Here is a 19,520-nt window from a genome sequence, read left to right on the forward strand (position 1 = left end):
TGCAGTTAAAAAATAAAAAAGGTTTAGGGCGTCTGGTTGGCTCAGTCGGTTAAACATCCGACTCTGGATTTTGGCTCAGGTCATGATCTCATGGTTTGTGAGTTGGAGCTCATGGCTCATGAGTTCAAGCCCTCCGTGGGGCTTTGTGCTAAGGGTGCAGGACCTACTCGGGATCCTCTTTCCCTCTGTCACTGCCTCCCCACTCCGCTCACTCGCTCGCACACTCTGTCTCTGAAAATAAGTAAATAAACTTAAAAATAAAATAAAGAATGTTTGTTAAAATGTTCACCAAAAATTTCTGGAAAACAAAGTAACAATACGTATCAAGTGCTTTAAAAAGAAAATATTCTTTGACAGAATTATTCTTTTAGAACCCTAATCTTAATAAATAATTTCAAATGCACACAAGAATATATGTGCAAAGATGTTTAATCCAGAGTTTTCTTAATTGCAAAACAAAACAAACAAAACAAAACAAAAAAAAGACACAATCCAAATAGTCATCAAGAGCAGAGGGCTGAGTAATTCATGAAGTATCCAATGATAGAAGCTATATGTATATGAATATATCATATGATATATGATAGATGGATGTTAAGCATTCTTGCAAAATGGTGTTTTTGTGGACAGGAAAGTAAAACATACTATTAAGTGAATAAATCAAGTTTTAAAAAGCTCTATGCATTATCATTCCAGTTGTACAATATTATAAACACACACACAAAAAGACTGAAAATATGATAAAACGTTAACCGTGAATATTCTTGGAGTGAGATTATGCATGATTATTTTTCTTGCAAGTCCTTTTCTGTATTTTAAGTTTCTGTAACGTACATTCATTTCTGCTTAATAGCCAGAAGAAAAAAATTCTCAAATCTTTGCTAATTAGTGAACTGATGAATTTTTAAAAAATTGTTATTGAACTCGTTTAACTATAAAATGCCACTAACAATACTATTTCCCCTCTCAGATCCTCATGTGTGAAGCTTAATGAAAATACTCTTCTACTTTGCACTCCGATTGTTAGTATTAGTTTCCTTCTGTAGGCTAGTGAAATTTTAAAGAAAAAATGATGACGTCTTCTATTTCTTCCCGTTTAGTGAATTCCAGTGCACACAGTGAAACATGGCCAACACATAGTTGTTAAGAAATTATGATTTAGAAGGATTGATTAATTTTTCAACTCTGAAATTCACAGTAATGCAAATCAGTGCTCATTCATAGACATTAGAAAAGAAGAAAGAAAAGAGCTGTTCGTTCAGACCATACTGCATGTCAGATAATTCACATTTGTTTACTAGGAACTATTGTATAAGACAGGGATTGTTAACCTTGCTTTCCAGTTTGAGGGGGTTGAGATTTGGAGAAGTAACTTCACTAAAATCACTGAAGTAAATTATATTCCAAGTACTCTCCAAATGTTTTACTTCCAGTGGGCCCTTCCCTACACAGAGTTCTACAATCCAGCTTGGCCTTGGGCCTTGTTTAGGTCAATGAGCAGAAATATCACATTGTTCACCATGAGCCTTCTCTTCTCCCTCTCCCATGAGGCCAACAAGGTCCTCAATAACAAGATACAGGCTGTGTCTTTATTTTAGTTTCTGGAATAAAGACACCAGGGAGCAAAAGCACAGCCAACTCAATAAAACATGTAATGCGAGTGAACAATAAATCTTTATTGTAAACTACCGAGACCTGGCAGCTGTATATCCTAACCTAACCTCTGCTAAGACTCTCTAGCAACTGCTGAGGACAAAATTCAAACCCAAGTTTGTCTGGCTCCAGTGTCCATGTTCTTTCCACTACATCACTCTACTTTCTGTTTTCAGTTTTTGGATGAAATTTATTTGTATGCTGAGAAAGAATGCATAAGAAAACAATAGCTTCCGTGGACCAAGGATGTTTTGTAAATGCAAAACTGAAATAACCAGTGTTTTGTTTCCCCGTGATGTCTATATCTTCTATTATCCCACAAGTAATTTTGAAGATCTAATCTAATACCCTGGAAACTGTCTCTCATGCCTCCTGACTGACGTCTCGCTAAGATTTCATGTGTTGGGTTCACTTTATCACCAAGTGGATCCCTTGCCTTTTTGCTTTGGGAAGATTCATGGAGTTCACGGGTGTGTGTTAGCTCTTATTTGTGAACCATTTCTGTGGGTGAGGAGAAAGGCTCTTTTAAAGTTTCTGTATTTGTCTTGGCAAGGTATTATTAAGCCACTCCATGGGTGGGGACCTCTCAGTCCTAGCATTGAGATGGCTCAGACCTATCAGGAAGTCTTTCCTAAAGAAATGGGGATCCTCTCCTACTGGGCGTAGCTATTTGCTGCCATGGAGACTCAAACTCTTGGCAGCTGCTACTGGACTTTCTATAGGATCATAGAAAATTCCTGGCAAGCTCACCTGTACTATTTTGAAAGTCTGGAAACTGAAAGTTAGTTCCTAATGGCTCACGGTTATAGCAGTAAGATTGATGATCAAACCTAGTCAAGCTCATTAAGTTTTGACCTTGGGGCCCTAGAGCACACACATGAATATAACATATACTATTTCCTTTTTAAGGCAGCGTAGAGCCCCTGAATTAGCCCTTGGCTGCTCACTGGTCCCGAGTATACCTGAAGTCGCAGTAATTTTTACACCCAGTGTCTCTGACTCATCTCTCACTTCTTCATGTAAAATTTCAGCCTTCTTTAACCTGACATCTCTTCTCCCAAGATGTATTTGGGAAGTATCCCCAGCAAGGACCTCCTGTGCATTCTGGAACAGGTCTAATCCACTGGACATAGTATAACTTTTCCCAGGTTCTCTGATGGAAAACCAGCATGATCGGGAGCATCCGTCTCTACCACTATTTCCACTATTTCTAGATGACCCAGTCTTGCTAAAGGTGCCGTCTCCTGATACATTGACGTTACATGGCCCTCAACACACTGAAATACAGCTGTGTTCACACCCTCTGTAAGCTGGAGATCTGAATCACTGTGCCACCATCACTTGTCTTTATTTCTATCTTCCATCCCCTCCTAGGAACGATGAACAAGCTGTCTCCCCACAAAAACCATAAAGTAGGTTAAACTGATATCTCAACACCACCCAAACCACGTCTTCAGGTTGTCCTCACTGGGGACCAACACGAATTTACCTTACAACTTTCTGTATGTCTCTACCGCATCTTATGACTTTTCTTTAATTTATGCTCATGGTGTTCTCCCGAAGTATATTTTCCTTGCAATCTAATCAAAACCTAAGGTGTGCAGCTTGATGAAATTTTGTATACTTCAGGGTGGCCTATTCAAAACAGAAAATATTTCCACAACTCCAGAAAGTTTCTTCAGTCTTTTCACAGTCAATAACCCTCACATTCCTCCTACCTCTACAGGTAACCACTATTCAAAATTCTATAACCGTAGATGACTTTGACCTCTTCTTGAATTTTATGTAGCTAGGATCACACGTTTACTTTTTGTGTCAGGATTCCTTTGCTCAAAAAATTTTTGACTGCTTTAGTAGTTTATTCCTTTTTATTGCTGAGTAATAATTAAATATATGTGTGCCACAGTTGGTTTTTCCATTCTTCTTCTGTCAGTGGATTTTTGGGTTGTTTTCATTCGAGGCCTATTATGAACAATGCCACCATGAATATTCTTGTCTTTTTTGGATGTATGCCTAAAAATGAAATGGGTTGGCTGTACAGTAAATGTCTTCTTATTAGAACCTTCCAAACAGTTCTATAAAGTAAAATTCCATTTTATATTCTCACCAACAAAAAACAAGAGTTCCGGGGCGCCTGGGTGGCTCAGTCGGTTGAGCATCCGACTCCGGCTCAGGTCATGATCTCACAGCTCATGGGTTCAAGCCCCGCGTCAGGCTCTGTGCTGACAGCTCAGAGCCTGGAGCCTGCTTGGGATTCTGTGTCTCCCTCTCTCTCTCTGCCCCTCCCCTGCTCGTGCTCTGTGTGTCTCTTTCTCTTTCTGTCAAAAATAAATAAACATTTAAAAAAATTAAAAAAAAAAAGACAAGAATTCCAGGTGTTCCACATACAGAAAGGTATGTGGTGGTATTTCCTTGTCTTTCCATTGAGTTCCCGAAAATCCATGAGCCAACCGAATCCAGTCATATGGCAATCATAACATAATTTTTGTGTTTAGGTTAAATAATAATTTTTTTAATTGAGACATAACTGACATAACATTATGTCAGTACAACTATGATTCTTACAGGCTTATAGGCTTCTAAACACTAGAAGCTCTACATAGGTTTTCCTTTTCAAATATCAGAAAAAGAAAGTACAATAAAAGCCTGGAACTTTCATCCTAATGGCGTTTCTCTACGTGGGCTGTTACTGCTGTGCACGCCTGAAGGGCAAGTTTTTCCTTTTGTCTTGACGTTTTCATTGCTTGATTGCTCATTTTCAGAATCCCCCACATTGAAGGATAGTTTGTGATTTCACACATTCACGGACTCTCTCATTGCAGCCTTTGAAAGTTAGGGAGATAAAAGTGTTATCACCCTGCCCGGAACTTCATGGTTGGCGACGGGGGCCGGGCGGAGCCAAACCAGTGACCGCGATACCGAGGTTTCCCAGAGGCGGAGCCTGCTCTGAGAAGCTCCCTGCTGGCCCGGAGCTCAAATAGGTTCCGGAGCAGCCCCAGAACTAGAGCCAGAGAAATGCCACATCAGGAGATAGAGTCACTTGAGCCCCCTCTGCCCCTCAACACACCTCAAACATGCAACAGTGCGGATGACACAGCCACGATGCTCTTTACCTCAACTGAATATCTCGTAACCAGCTCGATCCCGGCCCGAATCACCAGTTGGAAGGTGGTGAGATTCAAGGAGATGATTATTTCTTGAGAATTTGTTTCCTCATTGATTAAACAGACACCACCCCTTCACTGGAATCTTCCCATACCAACAAAATACATCTTAGGTTTCCCTTTACTCTGCCATATGTATGTATGTATATGTATATATGTATGCGTATATATGTATATGTATATATGTATATGTATACTCTGCCATATGTATGTATGCCATATGTATATATGTATGCGTATATATATGTATGTGTACATATGTATATATGTATGCATATATATTTATATATAAATTTATTTATATATACACATATTTATATATGTATGTGTATGTGTGTGTATATATATATGTATGTGTATATGTATATGTATATATGTATGCATATGTATTTATATATGTGTGTATATATATACATATATATATGTATATATATGTCGCATTCAAAGCTAATAAATGCATGATTTGACCATCATATTCCCTGGATTAGTGTTCTATTTTCTCTGGGTTCTATACCTTGCAGTCCACAAGCATCTGCCTTGGGAGCTTGTTGGCAGCCCAAGATGCAGCTGTGAGTAGTGCTGCTGCTGCTTTTCATTCTTTCTGAAGTCACTTGCTTTCCAGTTATCTCAAACTAATTATGGGAATTTCTTAAAGCCACTTGAGGGAATGGCCTAAGTGATTCCCTAAGAGAATATCCAAGGCACATATGGTGCTTGGTCCACCCACTCTAAGTGGCTTGACCTTTCAAAGCATCAGTTTTCTCCTCTGAAAAACAAAATTCATAATATTTCCTCGTGGGATAGTTGTGAAAGGTAAATAGACTAGTGAATGTGAAAGTCCTTTATTAATTTTAAGCATGGCAAAATATTTTTTGTTATTCTTAAAAACAGAAAAATCAAAATGAGTGCATAGAACGGGATGTCACCAAATGTCTGCATCTGAATGTATGAATTAGATGTGTAGCATTTCTCTCAAAGCGCTCTCTACCTCATGTCGAGGGGGAAAAATAAGAAAAACCTTGTCCAAAAGAGAGTGAGTTGACAAAACGTATGTCAAGATGATACCTGACAGAAGATGTTATTAAAGCCAAGGATAAAAGAAAGGGAGACTGGAAAACCTGAGAAAACAAAGGAGTTGGTACAGAGATGATAATGAATGAAATATAACTGTGCTCATAAAATCTCGCCATAAAGCTGTTAGGGTATATGATATCTGACTTCTCCAAGATACATAGTAAGAGTGACATTCAGGAGTTGTATAAATCAAAGAACTGTGTCAATTCTCTTTTCAGGTCTACCTGATGTTTGCAGAACCTGTCCCTACTTACTACCCATGCCTTGGGGTTGTGGGATCACTTTGAACCTTTGGCCCAAGATCCATTCTAGTGATTATATTTTAAATGCTCGGTGTGCTAGTTTATTGTCTACATCCAGGAGAGGCTCTTCTGTGCTCTGGACTATATTTGTCCTAGTGCAGTTCACCTTACTAACATTCCACAGGCATCTTGCTTTCTATATCCTCCGATAGCTCAGTAGAATTACACTTGGATAAAAAAGACCTGAGTCCTGACTTTCAGGATCTATTACTGCTGATCAGGGCTTCGTTTGCTGAAGTGAATTTGGAGGTGACTCTGATTAAAGTTCTCTGGCTTTGTCTCTGGTAGGATTTCGTCTAGTGTAGATACTGTTACACTCCCACCTGACAAAGCCTGATTCACACACATACCAACCTTTTAAATGGATCCATTTAAAAATGCTCTTTGGATATATGAAAATATTTGCTATAGGATTTCTTTAAATAGCTCTTTTACTGCATTTAAATAAGATTTTATTTACCAATTTTCAGGAACACATCTATCACCGGTAAAAGATGGTATCTCTGCAGAAGAATAGCACAGGGAGAATATCCTTAAAAGTCTAAAGGCCTGCTTGGAAAGCATAAGAAAAAATGCCAACTATTAATCTTGCTCATAAAGAAGAAAATGGCCTCATTTTTTCCCAAGTTCTGTTAAAGTTCTATCCAAACATGTGACACCCAATATCCAGTGTCTTTTGCATTCTAGTTGCTGGAACTTGACAACTAGAGGTATACAGAATCATTTCTTGTTTGTTTGTTTTTGTTTTTAAGATAAACTCTCTTTCTTACACGTAAAAGAAAGAAAGCAGTGCCGAGAGGGAGTCGTAAGGTCAAATATTTATTTGGAAAATAGGGTGAAAGTAGAGGAGAAGCAGCCCTCAGTAATCCATGTTAATAAGGGGCAAGATTAGTTTACTCAATCCAGACACTTTCATTTTAGATACCACATTCTACTTTTTAATTCATTTGTTCATGGTAAATATGGGTTTTCATTCCTTGTTAATAACTTCACCAATTCTTCCTAAATTTTCATCCAATTTTTGTTTCCTAAGACCTCCGTGGTATTCTGCAGACATGAAGGAGTTAGATCACACCTCTTTAACTAATCCATCCAATTACCCAACTCCCCCCCCCCCCGCCCCCAAGCAATGTGCTAACCAGAAAGACAACCTATTTCAGTAGTGAGTAACTGCAGTTTGGAGAACTGGCTCAACCAGACTCTGCTCTGCCAACGTCCAGGTTTCTGAATTTCTGTCCTCAGCGAAGCTCTGTAGGTGAGGGAAATATATCGGAGACACTGGAAGCCTGGGTTCAATTCTGGCTTCTTCTGCTGTCCCTGCTCTCTTCCAATAGTCTTCAAACATGTACAAGACTCTCCCATAATCATTAAAAACAAAACAAAACAAAACCTTCTTCTTTGATCCCATTCTATCTCTTGGACTACCATTAAAATTTTTTTATCCCCTTCTTCAAATTCGTCGGAAGTGCAACCTACATTCCCATTTGCTGGACAAACAAGTGAAATCTGGCATCTGCTTCAGTACTCGATTGAAATTACTCTTATTATTCCTTCTAAAGTCACAAGAACTCCTAAGTGACCACCTCCAAAGGATATTTTTCAGTCTTTACCCGGGGAAGTCAGCTTGGTTTTAATACCATTGATTACCTCCTGCTTCTTAAAGCTCCACTCCCTTGGCCTCCACGCTACCAGGGTTTTCCTTATATTTATGTAAGTCTTCCTTTTGCCTGTTTTCTCTGCACAACCAGTCAATATTGCCCAGGCACATAGAACTTTATCTCACCATTTCCCATCTATGTTCCATCCCGCTGTGGTTCTATCTACCCTTGTAGTTCAAGAGCTGTATGTTTGCTGATAGCTTCCAAGTTCAAATCCTTGGTCCAGATCTCCTGCTGGAGACTGAGATTCTCATGCTGAACAATAGGCAGAATAACTCCACGAGAATAAACAATAAAACTTCAAATTCAATATTTCCAAAGCTGAAATTATCAAATTCTCCCGTAAATTTGCCCTTATACCTGTATTTTCTATTTAGTTTATGGTACTGTCATTCAAACAAATGTTTAATCTAGAAACCTGGGTGTCATTCTCCATTGCTACCTCCCTCAATCCTTAGATATAATCAATGAAATCACAAACTCGAGGTTATTTTACTTCTAAAATGTTTCATTTATTACCCCAACTACTAGTGTTATAACTAAGGCTCTTGTCTCTGCTTACACAGTGTAACATCCTCAATTATCTAATTTACATTCTTTTCATCTTCCACTACCTGCTAAAGTTCGATCTAAAGTGTCTATCTCTTTAATGGCTCCCTATCTCCCCAGAATGAAAACCAAGCTCCTTTACAGGGAACACAGCCCCTTGCCCACCTCCATGCCCTCATTTCTTGCCACTCAATCTCACTCTTTTAATTTTTTAGCACGCAGTCCCACACTTCATACTTCAGAAAATTCAAATGCCTATAGTTTCCCACACAGCATTCAATTTCTTGCTTTCATACTTTGCTCATCTCCCTTCCTATCTCTTCTTATCTTCCACTCACCATGGCCAACACCCCCCACCTGCCTAGCTTCTACTCATCCTTTGAGAATGAGCTAAATATAATCTCCTAAAGCTTTTCTGACAGCAACACCCTCTTTTCCACCGCAGGGTAGTTGAACTTCTCTCCTCCAAGACCTCAGATGTCTTGTATATCTCCCTCTGCATACTCATCCTCAGTACTCAGTATAATGCCTGACAAGAACTGGCTCTCATGAATGTTTTTTGAACGAATGAATGTGGAATAACAGGTTGGCTTCCTGCTGACTGGGCTTTTAGCATTGTATCAGTCTAATATATGACGTCATTTCTTTCCATTGTAGAGGAGACAGAGAAGAATATGACAAATGATTTTATCACACTTCCTTTTAACAGTTCAGCTTTATGATTTTGTTTGAAATATTATAGGCTAGTGGAAGATCAAACACATCCAGAGCTAAATGTGGCCATCAACTTACGTTTCAAAAGTAATAATTTTAAAATAGCTTCCATTGTGGAAAGTGTGACAAGTTTCCTCCAAGAGAGGACATGGTCAAAGATTGCCTATAGGTTTCATGTCCTTCTATTACAAATTTTTCATAGGAGACACCAACAAGTAGGACTAAGTTTCACCTGTGTGTCTACTTTCTATCCAGCCACCAGTGCAGGGGTGGTAATTTAACTGGGTTAAAGTTGGTCACCAAAAAGAAGAGAAGGAAAATCTAAAAGCATGGGAACCACCCTTCCAATAACCAAGAGATAACATAGTGCATTTTTACACTATTTTAGCATTTTCGACTCCAGCAAAAAAGAACAATGCTTCCTGTAACTCATAAGTCAGCGCCTGGGCTTTGTCTCACAGGAAGCATCTGGGTGCTGCAGGTCAGAGGCGAGGAAGGTTACAACGGGCAGGTTTCACAGGGAGTGATTAAGCATGTGGAAACTGGAAGTTTCAGGGAATAGGACGTGAATACTTTTTAAGACAAGAGCAAAGAAGCGAAGACAACAGAAGAACTATCAGAAGATACCTGAAAAAGAAACCAAGAGGCTTCAAGACATAACAAAATGAGTCTGTGTTAAAAATGACAGAAAGGGAAAAATTAAGAGACAGAGTTTTTAAACTTAAAAAAAAAATGTCAGAAGATATGCAGCAGTGACTGTGGATGATGCATCGAACATCCTTTGGGGGATGATGGGGAACAAGGAAATACTGGGAGGGAGAATAATAGTCCTTTTGGTCAAAAAGTTTTCCAGTTGTATCGACAAGAAAGTATTTAGTTCTTTCCCTCAAAGTGTTTCTTTAGTTAAGTCTTACGTTACATTTCGCTAATTTTCATTAAAACCTTAAAATAAAGATTTTAAAAATTGTCTTAAATATCTGATTCTAGATAAGATACAACTCATTAGATTATTCCACCGACACTGGTTTATTTTCTGATATTGCAGTATCAGCCATTTGGAGATTTATATTCCACTGTCATCCATTGGGTATCCTCCATTTAAAGGATCCAAAAACTCTCGGGGCTCATGTATCCCTTCAACTGACAGAAAGACTCAACCTTGCTTTTAATTTTCCGTGCCCTTTCCCCAAAGGCGTTTGACTCCCAGCTCAGCCATTAAGAATGCCCTAAGTTTCCTAAGTGATAGTTTTTAAAGATTCACGTTTTCATAACAGAATAAAGCTTATTTAAAGAGTTTACTTTTGTCCCTCTGGTAAATGAAATAATAGAAAAATAGATGCACATATTATTTTAGATTAAATGCAGATGTGTTTGGTCTGATCTTGTAAAGCCTGTTCTATGGGGTTGGAGTAATAATTTGGAATAACACAATATATGTGTGCCATTAATAAAAGCTATATCTTTAGAACATTTAGACAACATCTTTAAAATTCAGTATCGCCAAGTCATTTTATATACTGGAAGCCAAAGCCTTACATATAATAACCTATAATCCACAAATGTTTTAGGCCTAGAATGGGGGGGGGGGGGAGATGGTATTGGAGAGCCAAATGTATTGCCGCGTTGTAGAATCCTAAATTCATCTGCTTATTATGCAAAACAGTGATTTTTTTTATTTGTAAACTATAAACACACCTGTAAATGTTATAAATATAACATCCTCTTGATCCCTAAATCAGCTGACTCTATCATGGAACCCTTACTCCAGGCTGTTCTCCGTGAGCTATAGAGATAAAAAGCAAAAGATAGAAGAAAAGGCATCAGTACTTTATATTTTATTTGGTTTAAGCAGTTCTTTTTGTTTTAGGATATTTCCAGGCAGTAATTTCATTAATGTTCATGTAGGGCATTCTCACTAATCCAGTGAGAAAACCTTCTAATAATATTTCTCCATCGCAGTTGAAATAAAAATTAAGGTACCAGGAAAAAAACCGAAACATTCTCTGCCATACAGGAAAGTAGGACCTGGAAAATTCTAAGGCTGAAGTATAGAAAATTACAGCCTATTCCCTTGTATTTTCCTTGTTCGACATCCTTTTTCATAGGGGCAGAACCTGGCTTCTTGGTACAATATGATATGTTATATGCATTACTTACTCATTGCTGGTTACAAATTACCCCCACATACAGTTTCTGGAAAGTCAGGAACCTGACAGGGGTTTTGCTGACTAGTTCTAGCTCAGAGGGTCTCATGAGGTTCCAGTCAAGTTAGAGTGACCAATAGTCCCAGTTTGCCCACGGCAGAGGAGTTTCCCAGGAAACAGAATGTCAGTGCTGACACTGAAAAAGTCCCTGAAAAACCTAGACGGTTGGTTCCCACAAATCAAGTGTCATTTGGGCCTGTAATCTCTAAAAATGACTGAGGTCAGAGGATCCACTTCCAATTTTACTCACACGGTTGTTGGCAGGAAGTTTTAGTTCTTTTCTATGTATTCCTCTCCATAGAGCAAGCTTATAACTCAGCTTCCCTCAGAGAAAATGATGCCACACTGCATTTTATGGCCTAGTCTCCAACACATACAACCTAACTCCTAACTTTAGTCTATTTGTTAGAAGCAAGACAGTAAGCTTAGCTTACACTATAAAGTAAGGGATTATGGAAGGGCATGAGTACCAGGAGACAAGGGTCATTTTACCTATCTTGGAAACTGGCTACGGTATGGTATGGTATGGTATCGTATGGATACTCAAGGAATATGTTGAAAACACCACAAGTCGTTCCCAGAGGAGACATCAGTTTTTCATTCAACAAGCATTTGTTATGGACCAGATATCATGTTAAATACTCCTGTTTGAGCTTATGCCAGGAGAATGATGAAAGCCGAGGTCCCCAAAGCAGTGGGCTCTCTAAAAAAATCACTCCTATGGGAATTTTCATAAAGAATTTCAAGGCTAACCTTGAAAGGGAAAATCAATTTAAAAAGCAAAAAGTCGGATAAAGAAACCATCCCATTTTGTAGCTTCTTTGGAAACTTTTTAGGCCAAATTCTTGGTATAATGCAATGTAACGCATGAGCTCTGGAGCAGACTGTCTGGGTCCAAATCCCACTTTTACTATCTTCTAACTGCATGACTCTTGTGAAGCTACAGCTATAAAATGGAGATAAAATGGCTATAAAATGGCACCTACCTCATGGAGTTGTTGTGAGACCCAAATAAGAATTGTCTAAAGTGTAGAGGCACCTGGGTGGGTCAGCTATTTAAGTGTCTGACTCTTGATTTCAGTTCAGGTCATGATCTCATGGGCTTGTGAGACTGAGCCTGCCACCAGGCTCTTCTCTGACAACATGGAGACTTCTCTCTCTCTCTCTCTCTCTCTCTCTCTCTCTCTCCCCCTACCCCACTCATGCATGTGCATGCATGCACTCTCTCTCTCTCAAAATAAATAAATAAACATTTCTTAAAAAGAAGAATTGTATAAAGTGTCTAGAACAAGGCTTAGCATACAATGTGCAACAATAAGCCTTTGTTAACGACCATCACCATTCTTGAACCCAATGTCCCTTACTTCTTTACCACTGGATACTTTTAGTCCCCTGTCCGCTTTGCAGATCATCTCTTCATTAACTCGTCATTGGCTGCCTTTCCTCTTCCCGCCCATGTTTCATAGGATCCTAGCTTCAAATCAGTTTTTTTCCCGACACATTCTTCCTGGGAAATGCCATTCTCCACACAACTTCAACCACCACCTGTATGCCAAGGATTTCCACAACATCTTTGCCTGTTCACATTCCTCTCCTGTGGGCTCCAAATATCAACTAGACGCATAAGCAATAGCAGCATGGAGATTTAAAGTTGTGATTACTGTCATGCCCGCTCTGTTTCCAATTTGCTGTTTCCCCTTCCTTGGTAAATGGTGTCACTATCTCTCTAGTTGTCCAAGCCAGAGTTCCACCCAAGGGTCATCTAGGCATGTTCCCCTAAGTCACATTCAATATTCAATCCCCCATCTTATCCCTTAAAATTTTTCAATTTGTCTCTGTCCCACTGCTTCCATCTAATCCTCAGCAAGACCTTGCTACCCTCAGAGAAGTTGGCATAGTATGCAAAAAGGACATGGGCTTCGAGTCCCAGCTCTGTCACTTTTTGATTATATGGCCTCGCTAAGCCTCAATATTCTTTCTTTCTAAAAGAAAACAACAACAACAGCAGCGATACAAAGAAAAACAAAAACCTTCTCCCCACCACCCTAGGAACCTTGGAGCTCCCTACTCAAGGCTCCCGCAGTACCGTCTACCAGGATTTTGATATCTATCCAACCTCCACCCTGTTCTGGGAGCTCCTCAAAAATACAGATGTGCCTCGATGATTTTGTAGACCCAATAAAGTGTGGTGGCTGGCTCAGAGAGCCCAAAAGATGTTTGTGGAATGAATTGCATTGTGATCGATGGGCCTCAAGCTTTTCCAGTACCCAGGGTTAGAACCATCACTGTTCTCTTACCAACTGCCTCCCTGAGCCCAAGTGCATGGATGTTCACCACATTACCCACCTTTGACCACCATGAACCACTAACTGATCACCTGCTGGCCATTTTACCTGAAACTGCCACAAGCATTCTTTCCAACCACAAGCATATTTGCACTCAATGGAATGAATTTTCCTCTTCTTCTTATTTTAATTGACTAATCAAATCCATCATAAAATCACTTTAAGCTGGTAAGAGTCATACTGTTTATACAAAATTTTTCTTCAAAGATAGGGAATTGGGAAGTAAATGGTATTCATCTCATTTTATTTTCCTTTAAAAAATAATAATAATCTCCTATGTAACTTTTTTTTCCACTGTAGGCCTGACAGTTGTGATAATGATTTGAATCAAGTTTGAAAAATATATAATTTTTGCTGATATAAGCCCTTGAAATATAACTGGGTTTCATATTGGAAAAAAGCATGAGCTCTTATCAGGCCTTCTCAGGTCTCAAACTACAAATATAAGTTCTGAGTGATTCAGGTGTCCAGTAGCAAGAATAGGTAGAAATATTCCAGTTACTGGCAAAAACCACAACTATAATATTGTGCCTCCAGAATCTACAACTCTGCCAAGGCTTCCCCGTCCCCAGGAAGTCCCCTCAACATTCTGAAGTAATCTGTGACTCTGGCTGCTGAACTGGTTTGTCCCTAAGAAAATGTTCTTGTTAAACTCTGGTTATTTTTATATTTGTGATTTCAGAGCAATTGACATTTGACATGTGGTACGAAACAGCAAGATGTTTTATACAAAGCAACCCTCCATTTATCACAGGCTTAGTAACAGTGGAAAACTCCAATATGATTTCATCTCCTGTCTAGTTTGGATTTCTTCCCATAATCACTCAGACATGGTAAATGACATCATTGATGACAGGATAAATACTCTTAGAATGGACAAGCCTATTGACGTGCACGTTAACCTGGATAAAATGAAACTAAATTTGTAAAACTCCTTATCCTAAGATGGTAAACATGTGTAATATTTAACTTTGGAACATCAGGACAGGTCCTAAGATTTTTTTAAGAGGATTTTTTTCTCTAGGAAAGATGTTTGTTATCTTCTCTCATTATTTTGGTTGTCCTTTATTTCTAAATTTAAACTTTATCCTTTGTCCTTTTAAAAATTGATTAAGATAGTGGGATATCATTGATCAAGCTAGCTGTGGCAAGCAACAAAAATAGTAATATAACTGATTCATGACATATCATTCAGGTTCTGTAACCATATTACAAATATATGAGAAACATCTCCCTTTATAACTTTTTTGAAAGACTCTTAAGCACTGGTCTGGTCTCTTACCCTCTATCCCCTGATGCATAACTCAAAGTTCTACCAACAAGGGGAACCAAGGAATGATAATTGTTAATGATAATGATCAGAATTAACCACTTTTCAAAATTTTTTTAAAAAATTGATGTCCTTTTCCTCACTCCCAAATGATCTAAACTTCATGTGAAAACTGTTAGAAAATGTCAGTAACACAAAGAAGAAATGTATGCATGCTCTCACTTCCCTAGAAAACCACTGTAACATTTAGAGATGGTCCTTATCTCTATCTCCCTAACTCTTGAAACTTAAAAATAAAATATCATGCTCCATCTATATTTTCATAAGCATCAAAAATATTTCACGTCAATATCTTCAAGAATACCTCCATGCCATTATGAAGAAGGAAGCAGTCGACACGCTCCAATGCCTCATGCAGAGCATTTACACAAGTGTTCCACAAAAAATGAATGAAAGAGTGAAGGAGCGAACCAATGAATCCATAAAAGACCTTATGAATAATCATCTTTGTAGAAAGCTCAATGATTGCTTTAACAAAGCGCTTTTGGCAAAATGAGAATAGATAATAGTGCCCATTTATTGGCATTTTTTTCGCACACTGCTAACCTTCACAGCAACCTGAGAAGGTAAGTTTTGTCATTTATGACCACCATTCCAATGATCTCTGAGAGAATGAAAAAACTTCCCAGGTTTTGAAGTTGAGTCAAACCCAGACCTGACGAATTGAAAACCTTGCAGCTCTTTCCACCATAACACGTTGCCTTTCAAATATGGCTAGTAGACTCGAGTGAAGTTTTGTTGAAAGGACATCCCTACCACCTACAATACAGGGAATTACAGAATGACAAGAAGCCTTTCAGAGCTGTGTACTGCGTGGACAATCGCCGTCTTCCCCGGTGGTATAGTACAGCTGTTACCATCCATTTGTGTGGTGGCTGTTTCCTACTGGTACCATCAGGGTCGTTGAAATCACAGACACATTCACTCGGAATAAAATGACTGGATTTTCTTTCTCTTTTTGAGAAAGCTTTTTACAATAATCCACTTAATCCCATGACTGATTTGCCATTGAAATCAGAAGCAGAGCGTCGTTTACCAGGAATTTCCTAACTTTGAAAAAAAAAGTTCTCTGAGAAGAACTACAGTACATCCCATAAAAGCAAAGAAATTTTGATTACTTAGCAGTAGCTAAAAATAATTTATTTTTTTTTTAAGACAGGATTTTGGATACAAGCGTTATATAGTTGTCAAAATCTAAAGAATGCACAACACCAAGAGTAAGTCCTAATATAAACTATGGACTGTGGCCGATAATGATACATCAATATAGTTCATCAGACATAACAAATGTGCTATTCTGCTGGGGGATGTGGATAGAGGCGGATGCTGTGTGCATTGGGGGGCAAGGGGTAATGGGAACTCTGTACATTCTACTCAATTTTGCCATGAAGTTAAAATTGCTTTTAAAAAAGTCTTTCTTTTTTTTTTTTTAACATACTGGCATGATGAAAATAAATGTACTCCTAGCTTGACAAAGAAGTAAACAATGTTTTCCTCATTCCGGTGGAATAAACAGAACGATGTATATATATCACTAGTCTTGCAACATACTCATTTACATGAGAAGTGATCCCATAGCCATAGATTTCTGCCTTAGTTCTCCCTGGTTTTGAATGACATCACAATCCCCCATTACTGGGCTGAGCCCAAGGCAGTAAAAGCATCTCCTGGGAACTTAAAAGAAATGCAAATTCTTAAGGCACCACCCAGACCCACTGAATCAGCAACTCTGGCAGTGGGGCCAGGCAATCTTTTAACAAGCCCTCTAAGTGATTCTGATGCAAACCAAAGTTTAAGGACCACTGATTTAGAGTACAGTGCCACTGTATTCTCTGGCCAGATCATTCTGAGTTGAGAGGCCCTCTCATTTCACAAACACGGAGCCCAACTTCAGGAATCAAGAGTTCAGTCATCTAAAAATGGGATAGCAATACCTACTTTACAAGAGTGCTATGACAACTAATATAAAATACTGAAAACAAAGCCTGGCACATATGTGGCTACTAAATATTAGTTTATTATCACTCCCATTGCTACCCTTATAGATATTCAGCTTTTTGAAATGGTTCATGAGCATAATTTAAAAACTGTGTTGGGACCACTGAACTTTGATGCCGTTAACTGCTCTTAAATTCTTTTTGTGGGGAAGTTTTTGTACTTGTCGCAGTGATAGTAAACTCTCAACCCCAAAGTAGGCTCTACACATGGTTCTTCATTGTCTAGCCTAATAGGGCCACTGATAACAGCCTCTCCTCACAGGTGCAGTGTGAAAAGGATGTTGTGAACCAGCCTTGCTGGACAAGATGCTGAGAACAGGAGACTTATTCAAACAGACGTTCAGTTATTGGGGAAGTGGGGGATGGATGATGGATGACAAACAGCTAAGGGAAAAGTTGTGAAGACACATTGAAGAAATAAGCTGTGTAGGAAAACAAAAGTAAGCCGTTCAGTCTAGCTTTGGAGACCCAAACAGGATATTTTCTACAAATGAAAGAGTAATAAAGAAGGAGGGAGGATCAGGGATGACCAGATGAATGTCAGGAATCAAAGATGGCACCATCACTTCAGTACATTTAAAAAGTAGGGAAGTTCAATGATTTGTTTTAGTCTGTGACCAAACTGCCTTGTCAAAAGGGCCTCATCAAATACTCTTCCCATGCTAAGATATTATAGACTCAACAAGGACAAAGTAAGGAAGAATCTGAACTAGAACAATCACAATGGCCACTGCCATTACCTGGTCTCTTAAGATTCAGATGAGATTGGTTAGCTCAGTTGGTTAAATGACTGACTCGGTTTTGGCCCAGGTCATGATCTCATGGTGTCTGAGTTCGAGTCCCACATCGGACTCTGTGCTGACAGGGCAGAGCCTGCTGGGGATTCTCTCTCTCTCTCTTCCTCTCTCTGTCCCTCCTGTGCTCTCTCTCTTTTTCCCTCCAAATAAGTAAAATAAACTTTAAAAAAAATTATTAAAATAAAAGATCTAGATGAGAGTGATATAAACTAAATTCTCATGGCTCAATGCCCTGTTAAGATTTCCATGTCTTTCCAGTAGATTTATGTCGCTATGGTCCTCATCAAATTAATGGAGTTTATGGATTCATAATAATAGCTAACACACATACTACTTACTTTGAGCTAGGTACTCTTCTCTGAGCTTTACAAATTAACTCATTTACTGTTCATAACAACCTTGGTGGGGGGTGGGGGTGGTATTACTATTACCAGAGGAAACGGAAACACAGAGAAGGTAATAGCCTCCTGAGAAAGCAGTGCTGGTGAGTGCTGGTATGAGGTTCAAGCCCAGACAGCTTGGTTCTAGAGCCCGCGTTCTCATCCACGGAGTTTTGCTGACGTAATGTTGCCCTGTCTTGCATGCGTTGCATCTATTGTCTACTTCACGGACTTGGAAATGGAACAACCCCTTTATTTGATAGACCAAAAAAAGAAAAGATTATGACACGAGATATGTATGTGTCTAACTGACTTTATTAGAGGTTCAAAAAGATGAATGGAGCAAGTCTGCCTTATAGCCATTAAAACAACTCAAAATTGAATTGTAAATGCCCGTGTACATTAAAGACCTTTTTTTTTTCTGTCCTCACCTTCCAGACTGAAAGCAGGTCTCTGTTTTTTCACATCCTAATGACCCATTTAACTTTGTTAAGAAAGAAGAAAGAAAGAAAGAAAGAAAGAAAGAAAGAAAGAAAGAAAGAAAGAAAGAAAGAAAGAAAGAAAGAAAGAAAGAAAGAAAGAAAGAAAGAAAGAAAGAAAGAAAACAGTCTGTTCCCTAAAACTCATTTTTATCTTGCCACCAAGATAATCATTTTTATTTATCCTTGTTGCCCTGGCATTCAGATAGCAGAGAAAGATAAAAGCCAAAAGCTCTCTAAAGGGCTAAGAAGCTGGAATGATATTAACAATAGGCTCTAAAGTGGACCTGACTTCATGGGAACTCAATGTGTAAATGACTGTTGATCATGTTTTTTTTTTTGGTTTTTGTGTTTGTTTATTTTTTATGTCATGCACGTGTATTAAGGGACTACTCTGTCAGCAACAGCACCTTTGAGTTTATATACCACGTGGGGCCCAGTAGACACCAGGATCAGCTGCACTAGGCTGCCTCTTAGAGCATCCACAGGGCAGGTACCTGACGTCTTACTAAGGTGTCAAGTTCAGTGACAGCAGTTTAAGGACCCTCTTCAGGGACAGCATCGTAGGTATGTGACCTGAAGGCCCTGCCTTCAGAACAGCTCCGCACTTAGTTTAATGCTCTGTTGTCACTATCTTGAAATTCTTAATAATTTTGAATAAGGAGTCAAAATAAGGAGTATTTTCATTTCGCACTGAGCCCCACACATTATGTAGCCATTGCTGGCCCCAGTAGCTGCCTTATATCCATCGTCTTATGTGCTAGTCAGCATAATACCTTCTAAATGGACAGGAAGGTGAGTTAAAACTGTCATAAGATATTAGGCCAAACAGCATCTCAGCTTGATCACACGCCAACTAGAATTTGACTTTGAA

This window comes from Leopardus geoffroyi, chromosome B2 (genome assembly GCF_018350155.1).
Source record: "Leopardus geoffroyi isolate Oge1 chromosome B2, O.geoffroyi_Oge1_pat1.0, whole genome shotgun sequence".
Classification (NCBI taxonomy): Eukaryota; Metazoa; Chordata; class Mammalia; order Carnivora; family Felidae; genus Leopardus; species Leopardus geoffroyi.